This window comes from Ovis canadensis, chromosome 18 (genome assembly GCF_042477335.2).
Source record: "Ovis canadensis isolate MfBH-ARS-UI-01 breed Bighorn chromosome 18, ARS-UI_OviCan_v2, whole genome shotgun sequence".
In the NCBI taxonomy this organism is placed as follows: Eukaryota; Metazoa; Chordata; class Mammalia; order Artiodactyla; family Bovidae; genus Ovis; species Ovis canadensis.
The window spans coordinates 57,929,473-57,941,704 of NC_091262.1; positions in this window are offsets into that span (position 1 = coordinate 57,929,473).

Sequence of the window (12,232 nt, forward strand, 5' to 3'; positions counted from 1 at the left end):
GAAACAGACAAAGAGTTGCAAGAAAATAGTCACATCCTCTAGCACTTTTATCTCCTTGCTGCCTAGCAACTTTCATAGGCAGAGTGCGGAGAGGGAAAATTCTATGGAAGCCTGAGAGTAAGCAGGCACTGTGTCTTATGAGCTTTAATAACTCTATCTCTGTGAGGTTTAGTAACATGACCTCTGAAGAGCTGCCCCCAACCGAGAAGGTCTGGAAAGTATTCTTACTTCTTCATGTTGAATCATATTTCTGGTTGGTTCTTGGGGCTTTCTCCTCAGGCTACCAGGAGGAAGAGGAAAGTTGTTGCACTATTTGAAGCCAAAGGAATATTGTGGTTTAAAAATAAGCAAGAGTGAGCTTAACAGCACCAGTCTCCACCACCTTCTCACACAGCATCTGGACAGGACAACTGAGCAGCAGGCGTTTCTGCTGGTGCCAATCTAGGACCAACAAGTACAGCTGACTCCCTCCATCATGGAACTAAAGCCCCCAAGGACTGGAGTGACCATTGTTCATTCCAGAGAAGATCATCTGAGGCCAGATTAAACCAGAGAAGCTCATCAAGACACTAGCTGAGCCTTAATCTTATCAGCAACCCCACCCTTGAGCCATTGCCATAAAAAGTCTTCACCAAATCCTCCCAGGATATGGTTTAAGAGACAAAACTAACAAGACATTTAGAAGAACACGAAAACTTTGTATTCTTTAGAAAGACAGAATTTCTCAGACAACTCTGGGTTGAAATTTGTCTAGGCATTAGATTACTGAAATACTTTTAAGATTTGCAATATGCAATAAAACTGAAAATAAGTAAAAACCAAAAACAGTACATGCACACACACTAACAACTTGAAATTTTTAACAAATCTTCAAAAAAACAACACTAAAGTTAGAGGTTATTCAGAAGTACTGAAAAAAAATTACTAAGCAAAAGTATTTAATTGTAACTTGTACATCAAACAATAACCACTTTACACTTAAACCTCACAACAACGCTTAGAGGTAGATGCCTTGATCTCCATTTTCCAGGTGAGAAAACAGAGGCACACAGAAGTCAAAAAGCTTGCCTAAGATTATACAGATAGTAAGCTGCAGAAGCAGAATTTGATCCCAGGCAGCCTGGGTCTTCCTGGATCACCAGGGCTTCCCAGATGGCGCTGAATGCAGGGGACATGAGACGTGGGTTCAATCCCTGGGTCAGGAGGATCCCCTGGAGAAGGACATTGCAACCCACTCCAAGATTCTTCCCTGGAGAATCCCATGGACAGAGGAGCCTGGTGGGCTACAGTCCATAGGGTTGCAAAAAGTCAGACACGATTGAAACGACTTAGCACATAGCCTGGTTCTAAGGCATACATCCTTAACCACTACACTGTGTAATTTCATATAAAAACCCATGAGAATGGCCAATACCATAAACAGGAAAATTCATAGCATTAATATCTTTTTATATTAAAATAAAATAGGCTAGTTAACACATGGCGGCAACACGACAGCAAACTTCAGTAAATGAGCCTGTTGCCTCCTTCTGCGCTAAAAACTGGGGCAGGGAGTGGGGAGAAGGGAAAAAAATGAAAGAAATGGTATTACCCTGGCCAAGGATTACTGGGGTCTATGTGGATGATATTAGGTAAGACAAGTAGACTCATGTATATATTTTTAAATATATTTTATTGATTTATTTGGCTGCACCGGGTCTAGTTGTGACACATAGGATCTTTAGCTGTGGCATGTGGGATCTAGTTCCCTAATCAGGGATCGGGTCCAGGCCCCCTAAATTGGGAGTGTGGAATCTTAGCCACTAGACCCCCTAAGAAGTCCCCCTTGAATATACATCGACACAAGCTAAGGATTGGTGTGAATCATGGATCTGACGAGCAATGCCACAAATATTAGAGCATCTGTGCATATTGAGTTAAAATTACGTTTGTGCATATGGAGACAAAATTGGGTTCTAAGTGATTATGTCTCTAACGACTCTGATTACAGTAGCTTGCTAAACTGCTATAAATGGGGGCCTCTAAGAAAAAGTGTTTAACGGTCCACACTGTGGTGTCAGATCTCGACTTGAGACTACGGCTTGGCCACTAGATAGTTTTATGATCTTGATGTAGTTATTTAACCTCATTTTCCTCTTATATAAAGCGGGAAAACCATAGCCACCACAGATTCTACCATTTCCTGGGGTTGTGGTAAAAAATTAATTATAAGGCACTTGATATGGTGTCTGGCACAGAATAGCTTTGTTCTTTGATTTTATATGTGTTCTATGCACACAGCACAGGAAAATAAGAAAATGGTTCTTTGCAGACCATAAACTGACAAATATTCAGCTCTCAAAAGTTAAAGTAGGCAGAAGTACCTTATCAGAAGAAATTGTAAGACTTCATGTTCTCTATAATAATGGGTTTGGATATTTGGACAAGCCCTCTTGAAAACAAAACACACACATGAACACTATAAGGGAATTCCCTAGAGGTCCCTAGAATTCCCTAGAGGACTTGGCACTTTTACTGCCAAGGGCCTGGGTTTCCATCCCTGGTTGGGGGACTAGGATCCCATCAGTCGCACAGGAGAGCCAAACACACACACAAACCAAAAACACTAAAATTTCCAGGTAAGCGTTTAAAACTAAATGAAAAGCAGATATCTTTCTTAAACGTAAGAGGAGCTAACACCATAGTTAGAAATAGCCAGAACCAAAGGAACTCCAGAGATAAATAAGCAGAGAAGCCACTTTTGTCCTGAGGGCTCTGTTGCTCCCAGTAGACTTGAACTTGCATGTGAATGACTTTTGGCTGCAAATGGGACACAAGTCAAAGCTCAGACTCACACCAGGTGGATGTCTACAGGGAGATTCTCCCCTCAACAAGCCTGAGGCCCAAAGGTGAGGATGAACTAAAGGAATCCACGTCTTCTATAAGATCTTGCATTCTAAACGGACCCAGATCTCAAGCCTTGAATTAAGAGTGTTGCTGAGTGTCCAAGCTTGCTCTTCTCGCTGCACGACAGGCCAATGAATCCAAGAGAAAAAGTGTTGTTGAGGCAAGGAAAATTACTTTATTCTGAAAGCAGCTGACTGAGAAGATGGCAGGCTAGTGCCTCAAAATAACCATCTTATCACGGTCTGGATGCCAGGTTCTTTTATAGATCAGAGATGGTGGGGAGGTGAGGAGGCAAAGTGAAAAAGCCATTATTCTTGCAAACGTCTCCTAGAATGGCAAGCCTCAGACCGGGGATGTGTTAATTTCTTCCTTCCTGCCATCCATAGGTGGACAGGATTCTAGAGCAGAGGCACTTTAACAGTTAGGGGGAGGGGCAGGATTCTCTGAGGCAGGCCATTCTGTATGATTATAATAACAAAAGCAGTGAAAAGCAAGTCAAAGAAACAGTTCCAACATGGAGTGGGAATGGGCTTCTCCTCTGCAACAAGAGTAGGGTAGTCCTGGATTAGAGCTGCCTGCCTCTGTCATGCAGAAGCAAACTCAAATGCTTTCTGCCAGACTGTAGTTGTGTTCTATTCTCCACTTTTTTCTAGAGATAGCTCCAAGTACAGTAGTCCAGAATTAATGATGAGGATGGACACCAAAGTTGTTACCATGAAGACAAGCAGAATCAAGCATGTGTGTTCATGTGCACACTGACACACACAGATCCACAAGAGATAAAAAGCATGTCATTTATTATGTTTAGTGAAATGCAAGGTATGCTCCATCTATAGGCAATAGGAGACTTTCACCAAATGAGAAAGAGAACCAAACAGAACTTCTAGAATTCAAAAAATATGATAACCAAAATTACGAACTCAGTGGATAAGTTAATAGCAGATCAGGAACATTCATGAATAGGGATAAAAACCAAAAGAAGTTATCCAGAACGTAGCCTGAAGAGACAAACAGCAAATGCAAAAGAACTGGTAAGAAATAGGAGGTACAGAAGTGAGGTCAAGGGCATTCAGTTGGGATCTCCAAGGAAGAAGAGGGTGGGAAAGAGAATACATTTAAGAGATAACGGCTGAGGATTTTTCAAATGAATTGGTTCAAGTTCAGTTCACTTCAGCTGCTCAGTTGTGTCCGACTCTTTGCAACCCCATGGACTGTAGCATGCCAGGTTTCCCTGTTCATCACCAATTCCTGGAGCTTGCTCAAACTCATGTCCACTGAGTCAGTGATGCCATCCACCCATCTCATCCTCTGTCGTCCCCTTTCCCTCCTGCCCTCAATCTTTCCCAGCATCAGGGTCTTTTCAAAAGTGTCAGTTTTTTGCATCAGGCAGCCAAAGTATTGGAGTTTCAGCTTCAGCATCAGTCCTTCCAATGAATATTCAGGGCTGATTTACTTTAGAATGGACTGGTTGGATCTCTTTGCAGTCCAAGGGACTCTCAAGAGTCTTCTCCAACACCACAGTTCAAAAGCATCAATTCTTCGGCGCTCAGCCTTCTTCACAGTCCAACTCTCACATCCATACAGGACTACCGGAAAAAACATAGCTTTGACTAGATGGACCTTTGTCGGCAAAGTCATGTCTCTGCTTTTTAAAATGCTGTCTAGGTTGGTCATAGCTTTCTTCCAAGGAGTAAGCATCTTTTAATTTCATGACTGCAGTCACCACCTGCAGTGATTCTGGAGCCCAAGAAAATAAAGTCTGACACTGTTTCCACTGTTTCCTCATCTATTTGCCATGAAGTGATGGGACCAGATGCCATGATCTTCGTTTTTTGAATGTTGAGTTTTATGCCAGCATTTTCACTCTCCTCTTTCACTTTTATCAAGAAGCTCTTTAGTTCTTCGCTTTCTGCCACAAGGGTGGTGTCATCTGCATATTTCTCCTGGCAATCTTGATTCCAGCTTGTGCTTCAACCAGCCTGGCATTGGTGATAATATACATCCTTGACATATTCCTTTTCCTTTTTGGAACCAATCATCTATTGTTCCATGTCCGGTTCTAACTGTTGCTTCTTGACCTGCATACAGATTTCTCAGGAAACAGGTGAGGTGTCTGGTATTCCCACCTCTTGAAGAATTTTCCAGTTTGTCGTGATTCACATAGTCAGAGGCTTTCGTATTGCAAATAAAGCAGATGTAGATGCTTCAAGAAGTTCTATGCATTCCAGTCAGAATGAATAAAAATACGTCCACACTTAGACACATAATTGTAAAACTGCTGCTAGTCAACGACATAGGAGCTACTCAAAGAAGTTTAAGAAAAACCAGATTTTTCTTTTCTGTTTTTAATTAAATAATTTTAAATCACAGTCATTCTAGTAGATGTGAAGTGGTGTCTCATTGTGGTTTTGATTTGCATTTCCTTAATGAAGTAACCCAACCCCTTGGAAAGTCAGGATTATCATTTACAAAATGGGTGGAGTGCTTATTTTACAGGTTTTCTGTGTAGAATAAATAAGACAGAGTCGGACACAACTGAAGTGACTTAGCAGCAGCAGGATTATCTGAAGCACAGAAAAATCCAATAGAGAGCAGATGATGACACTGAGGCTACAACAGACTTTCCTACAAGGAGTGCTGAATTAACAGTAACAAGACTGAAAACATTAGAAATTATTTTTTCTTTTCGTATGTTAAAGATTGCTATTAACCTAGAATTCCATTTCCAGTGAAAATATTTCTAAAATGAAGGTGAAATAAAGGTAATTTTAGAAAACAAAAACAGAATTTATCATCCAAATAAAAGAAAATCTAACATACTCTTCAGGTAGCAAATATGACCCAAACAAAAGATGTGAGAAGATTTATGAATTCATCTAAATAAACACTGAAAGCATAAACTAGATCTTGCAGGTTTTAAATATAGAAAGGTCATTGCATTTTCCAGAAGGAGGGTAGTTACCAATTAACTTAACATGTTGCAATGTTTAGGATAACATCTAAAAGGAATAGAAAAAGAATGCATAATGTCTAAGCTAGTAGAGGAAAAATGGCATTCTAAAATAATTTAAGATATACATGAAGGAAAAGGGTGTAACCAAACAAGGTAAGTACAAGCACAAAATAAGATGTCAGAGTTAAGCCCAAATAAAACAATTAAATTCATATTTAACTGAACTGAAACATGTATAAAAGAATAAAGAAATTCCCTGTGAGCTGATATAGGGTGATTTTCAGGATATATTCTTAAATGAAAAAGCAAGATGCAAAAATTATACATCACTGTTTGTGTGAGAAGGAAAAAAGGAATATACATACTTATTTTTGCAAAATTAATCAAAAAGAACTAAAATCAATGGCCTACCGGTGTGGCGAGGCTGGTATCCCCAGGATGGAAGGGATAGAGAAGGGAATGAGACTTAAGTAGACTTTTAATAGAATTTTGCCTTGAACCATGTTTATTTTTTATACATTCAAAACATAGATTGAAACAAGAATGGGGAAAACTTTAACACTGAATTCAGACACAAACAAAACCATATATCACATTAATATATAATTACCCAGAAGAAGAAAAAAGAAAAATTCTGAACGCAGTACACCGACAGTACACCCTCAAAGGAAGAGTTCAGTCTTAGGACAAAAACAAATCTTAAACTAGCCAAAGCAAGCTTTCTGTTGATGAAGTAATTATGAGATATTGTTAGTTTCCTGCAGGGCTGAACATACTGTTGGAAACCCAAGTTCTCATTGAGGGGGCAAAGAGGTACAAATAGCCAATGTAGGCAGAACAGAAAAACACTCCCATGGAGTTAGGATGAAGTTGGAGGCACTGTCAGTAGAAACTTGAGATTTCTTAGCTCTTTCCACAGGAAGGGCCCGGACGCAATCACATCTCTGCTCCAAGCAGCACACCTAGCAGTCGGATCTTAGTTTTGAATATTATTCCCCACTACAAAGGAACAGCAGGTTGGTTTAGAGAAACGCCTGCTTTCAGGAAAGTGAAAAGGAAGCCCTGAAATTTTTCTGGTACCAAAGAATTGAAAAGTGCTCAAAACTGATGGAATCCAGGGTCTTAAAGGAGGTCCTATGATCAAATCTGGGAGAATCTAAACTTCAAAACAGTTAGTGACAGGACTAGATTATACCTCTGAATAAACAAAATAATTCATAAATCCACTGATTTTAAAATTGCCTTTAAAATTTTAGAGGGGGCAAAGAGGAGTGAAAGGGAAGTTTTCCATAGAGTAGGTGCCAACTAACAGGTGTAGGAAGAATGACAGAAATAGACAAATCATTATTTTGCATGAGTAGAATCACCAATGAATGATAAAATATGGGGTAAGAGATAGTTGGGGGGCAGAATGTGGAGAAATTGACAGACATCCACCTTAACCTACTTAACATCGGTAATAACGGGACGAGCTGCACTGCGCACCCCTCACACATCACACTGAGGGGAACACGGCAAATGTTTACCTGGCCCTGATCATGAACATTGGGTCAGACAGACAAGTATACAGAGGGATGCCCTGCAAAATAAGTGAGGCAGACCCTTTAAAAAGGAGAAAAGAGAGAAGAAAAGGGAAAAGGAAAAAAAGACAGGGGGAAAAAAGAAAAACAACAACAACAAAAGGCCGGGGAACTGTTCTACCTATAGAGGAAACTAAACGTGGTTCTTCACCCTTAATTGGGTCCTGGATGGGAGAAAAGCATTTGAAGACTTTATTGGGACCAACTGGGCATATCTGAATGTGGTGGCGGTTTAATCACTAAGTTGCATCCGACTCTTGCAAACCAATGGAATGTAGCCTGCTAGGCTCCTTTGTCCATGGGATTCTCCAGGCAGAGTACAGGAGTGGGTTTCCATTTCCTTCTCCAGGGGATCTTCCCGACCCAGGACTGTATATTAAATGATAATATTGTATAAATGTTAAATTTTTAGAGGATAATTATCTTAAGGTAGGACAATGTCCATATTCTTAAGAGATAAAGGCTCAGTTCTCATCCACTTCAAAGAAGCACATGTGTCTGTATACATATATAAATACACATAAAAATTATATACATATTCATTTGTATATACACATATTCACAGAGTACAGCAAAGTGTTACTAACTGGTGAATCAAATTGATGTTTATTACTCTTGTGAATGTTCTGCAGACTTAAATTTTGAAAAATAAAAAATTGGGGAAATTTTAACTGAGGTTTATTCATTGAAAAGATGAACTTTGTTATACTAGGTAAAGGGAGAAAATCCAACTAGATATGCAGTGCATAAAAGCTACATTTAAACCTAAGGATATTAAAAGATTGAAAATAAAGAAGATTAAAAAAAGAAAGCTCAGATGCTCCATCAGACAAGACCAATTTTAAACAAGAAGCATTAGCAGAAAGAAGAGTTGTCTCAATAATTTTTCAAAAAGTTCAATTTATAAAGATGAGATTAAATAATACTCAAAATGTTTATGTCAAATAAGAGGGCTTCAATATATAAACCAAAACTGATACAACTACAAGAAGAAATAGAAAAATCTACATTCATAGTGAAAGATTTTAACCTACATCTCTGTTATCGATACCAAGCAGCCAAAATAGCATTCAAATGAGAGGAGGAAGAAATTGAGACATTCAAGGACCCAAAGTTTTTTTTTTTTTTTTTTACTTTTTAGTTTTTTATTTTTTAAATTTTAATATCTTTAATTCTTACATGCGTTCCCAAACATGAACCCCCCTCCCACCTCCCTCCCCATAACATCTCTCTGGGTCATCCCCATGCACCAGCCCCAAGCATGCCGCAACCTGCGTCAGACATAGACTGGCGATTCAATTCTTACATGATAGTATACATGTTAGAATGTCATTCTCCCAAATCATCCCACCCTCTCCCTCTCCCTCTGAGTCCAAAGGTCCGTTATACACATCTGTGTCTCTTTCCCTGTCTTGCATACAGGGTCGTCATTGCCATCTTCCTAAATTCCATATATATGTGTTAGTATACTGTATTGGTGTTTTTCTTTCTGGCTTACTTCACTCTGTATAATCGGCTCCATTTTCATCCATCTCATCAGAACTGATTCAAATGAATTCTTTTTTACGGCTGAGTAATACTCCATTGTGTATATGTACCACAGCTTTCTTATCCATTCATCTGCTGATGGACATCTAGGTTGTTTCCATGTCCTGGCTATTATAAACAGTGCTGCGATGAACATTGGGGTACATGTGTCTCTTTCCATCCTGGTTTCCTTGGTGTGTATGCCCAGCAGTGGGATTGCTGGGTCATAAGGTAGTTCTATTTGCAATTTTTTAAGGAATCTCCACACTGTTCTCCATAGTGGCTGTACTAGTTTGCATTCCCACCAACAATGTAGGAGGGTCCCCTTTTTTCCACACCCTCTCCAGCATTTATTGCTTGCAGATTTTTGGATCGCAGCCATTCTGACTAGAGGACCCAAAGTTTAGCAGCCACAAACATCTCCTGAAATACTAAAGGATAACTCTTACTAAAGAAAGAAAAAAAAGAGTCCAAAAGAGAGACAGAATACAAAAAAAACAATGGCAATCAAGAAAGCAATTAAAAAACAAAAAAGAAAGAAATCTCTAAAAGCTCTTTATTCCAGGGAAAAATAATAATTCTAGAAATAATGCCTGAGATTAGGAAGGAGGGAGTGAAAGCAAGCAAACATTATTTTGTACAAGAGGAAGTGACAGATTCTGGCTAGAGCATAGAATATTTAGATACACATCAAAAATTTAAGGTTAGCTCGAAGAAAAACAGTTTGTTTCTGAACCACTAGGGTAAAAACAAGAACAAAAGCAAACATGCAAGAAACTGATCAAAAATAGGAAAGGAACAAACAAGAAAACATGAAGCATGGTAAAACATGTCAATCCAACACATGACAGTAACAGATGGCTTGTGTGAGAGGAAGAAAAGCTATGAGCTATTTACAAGAGACACTCCTAGATCAACAGCAAAAAAAACAAAAAAAAAATTGGACATAAAGGGATGGAAAAAACATTAGAAAATGCTAACTAAAAGAAAATGGGTAGGATAATATTAATCTATGACAAAATAGTGTACAATCACTAAGAGAAAACAATGAGGGATGTTCTTATTTTTTTAAAAATTACAATCCACAGAAATCCCAAGAGTCACAGTTGTCCATTATCCCCAGAATTTCAAAGCACATAAAGCAAAAAATCCTTGTAAAATATTAGAGGAAAATCTATAACCACATTATGTTTAACACCCTTAAAATCCACTCCTATATATTCTGCAGGTTTCTCTTGATAGATTAGCAAAGTCGTACAGTCTTTTTAGTGTGTAAGTTGGGTTTTCCCAGATGTTAGTGTATCCTGTCCCTGGAACAGAGAATTGACCCTAGTTACAGGCTAATAGTGGGCTCCCCAGGAGGTGTTAGTGGTAAAGAATCTGCCTGCCAATGCAGGAGATGCAGGCTCAATCCCTGGGTTGGGAAGATCCCCTAGAGGAGGGCATGGCAACCCACTCCAATATTCTTGCCTGGAGAATCTCATGGACAGAGGAGCCTGGCAGGCTGCAGTCCTGGGACTGCAGAGTCGAACACGACTGAAGCAACTTGGCAGCACGCACAGGCAATAGTAACAAGGGCTGGTTGTGGTGGGTCTTGAGAAGGAAAATTCTCTTTCAAGGCATCTGCCCCAGATGAGGTGAGCATGGAGTTTACCAGCAAAGGAAAGCTCGTTTCTTCAGATATCAGAGGGCAATATACTTCTACTAGCAAAGGAATCAGGGTGACTTGCAGTTTCAGGAGTGTTAATTGTATCGGAATATAACCAGCTGTTCCTATTCCAAGTCCCAGAATCCCGTTCTCTCCCAGTCCATGCCCTAATCTGTAACATAAGATACTTGGCATCACTGTGAATTTAGCAATCATAATTCAACCACCCACACAATTAAATTTTGTATAATCTTTCAGTGATATCAGCCCTCTGGCAACAAGAAAAAATTCTTGTAAGGGCTTCATAGAAGCTCTGTGACATTCTGTAGCCAGACCGTGACTTAAGAGTTGAAGGACCTGAGTGTGTCATTTTCTCTCTAAACGCTCTAGTACCCTCAGCGCAATCCACCCCAAGTCACAATCCTCATCGTCATCATGACTGCCATTAACAGTCCAGCAGTTGTTTGAGATTCCAAGGCATTTGCTTCCATTGACATTGCATCACAGTTAACCACCGGCGAGGGCTTAATTAACTGTGATGCCACTGCATTACCAGCATCCCATTTCCCATGGGCAAGGAGCTGAGCACTGCACTCAAGCCCAGACAAATCCCCAAATACCATTTGTGTGTATGGCTGGAGAGGGGAGGGGGACATCTATCAACTGGGACCGCTCCTGGTATCAATTCTATCATAGTCAGACTCCAGGCAGAGACAGAAACTACATGGGAATTTGAACATTTGAAACCATATATGGATGCTTAACATGAAGAACTATTTACAGGGAGTACACACTAAAAAAGAAAGAATACCCTAAGGCTGAGGAAGAATAGCCAAGCAAAAAACAAACTTTCCCAGGCTGAGATTCAGATCTCCTTCCAGAGGACAAGACTGCAGCCCACTGGGTGGCAGAGAAACTCAAGATGGCCAGGGCCAGAGCTGGTCCACGGAGGGTGAGCTAAGGCTGGCGGTCAGATATCACAGGCAGAGTGCATGGGCCAGGCGCCAGCGGTGCAACTGGCTGGAGCACAAGGACTCAGGGGTCCTCCACTTAACGCTGGCAACCCATGGGGCACCCTGCAAACTGCAGGCAACCCTTTCCTCCTGCAGTATCCCTCCAGCACCTCTACTGACAAATTTAGCATTGTTCCAGACAGCAAGGAGTCTGGCTCCATCATCAAGGCAACAAAGGGCAGGATGGAACACAGAGGCAGTTAACAGATCACTGTCTAACTTACTCGCTGTCCACCGCAACCCCTTTCCCTTTAGCCAGTGCTACAGCTGCAGGGGACCTTTACCTGGCCCTGAACCCTCATTCTCAATGCGGCTGAGTCCTGGTAGTGCTGCCTGGGATCTGCTGCGGGAGTTGCCTGTCCATCCTCATTATGCGCACAGGAAACCAAGGACGCAGCCCAGGGGAAGGCCCAGACATCCGCCATGCACATGCCTCTGAAACCTCCTCCGGCACGGTTGACCCTAATCCTCCCTTGAGAGTGTGTCAACCACTCGAGTCCACTCTGGGTTGTGCTGTGGTTCGTTTTTGTGGCCCATTTCCCTGGTAGTTACTCCTGAAGGAGTGCCTCCGGCTGGCTCTCTCAAATTCCAAATTCATCAGAAATTTCCCTGTGCCTCCTGAAGG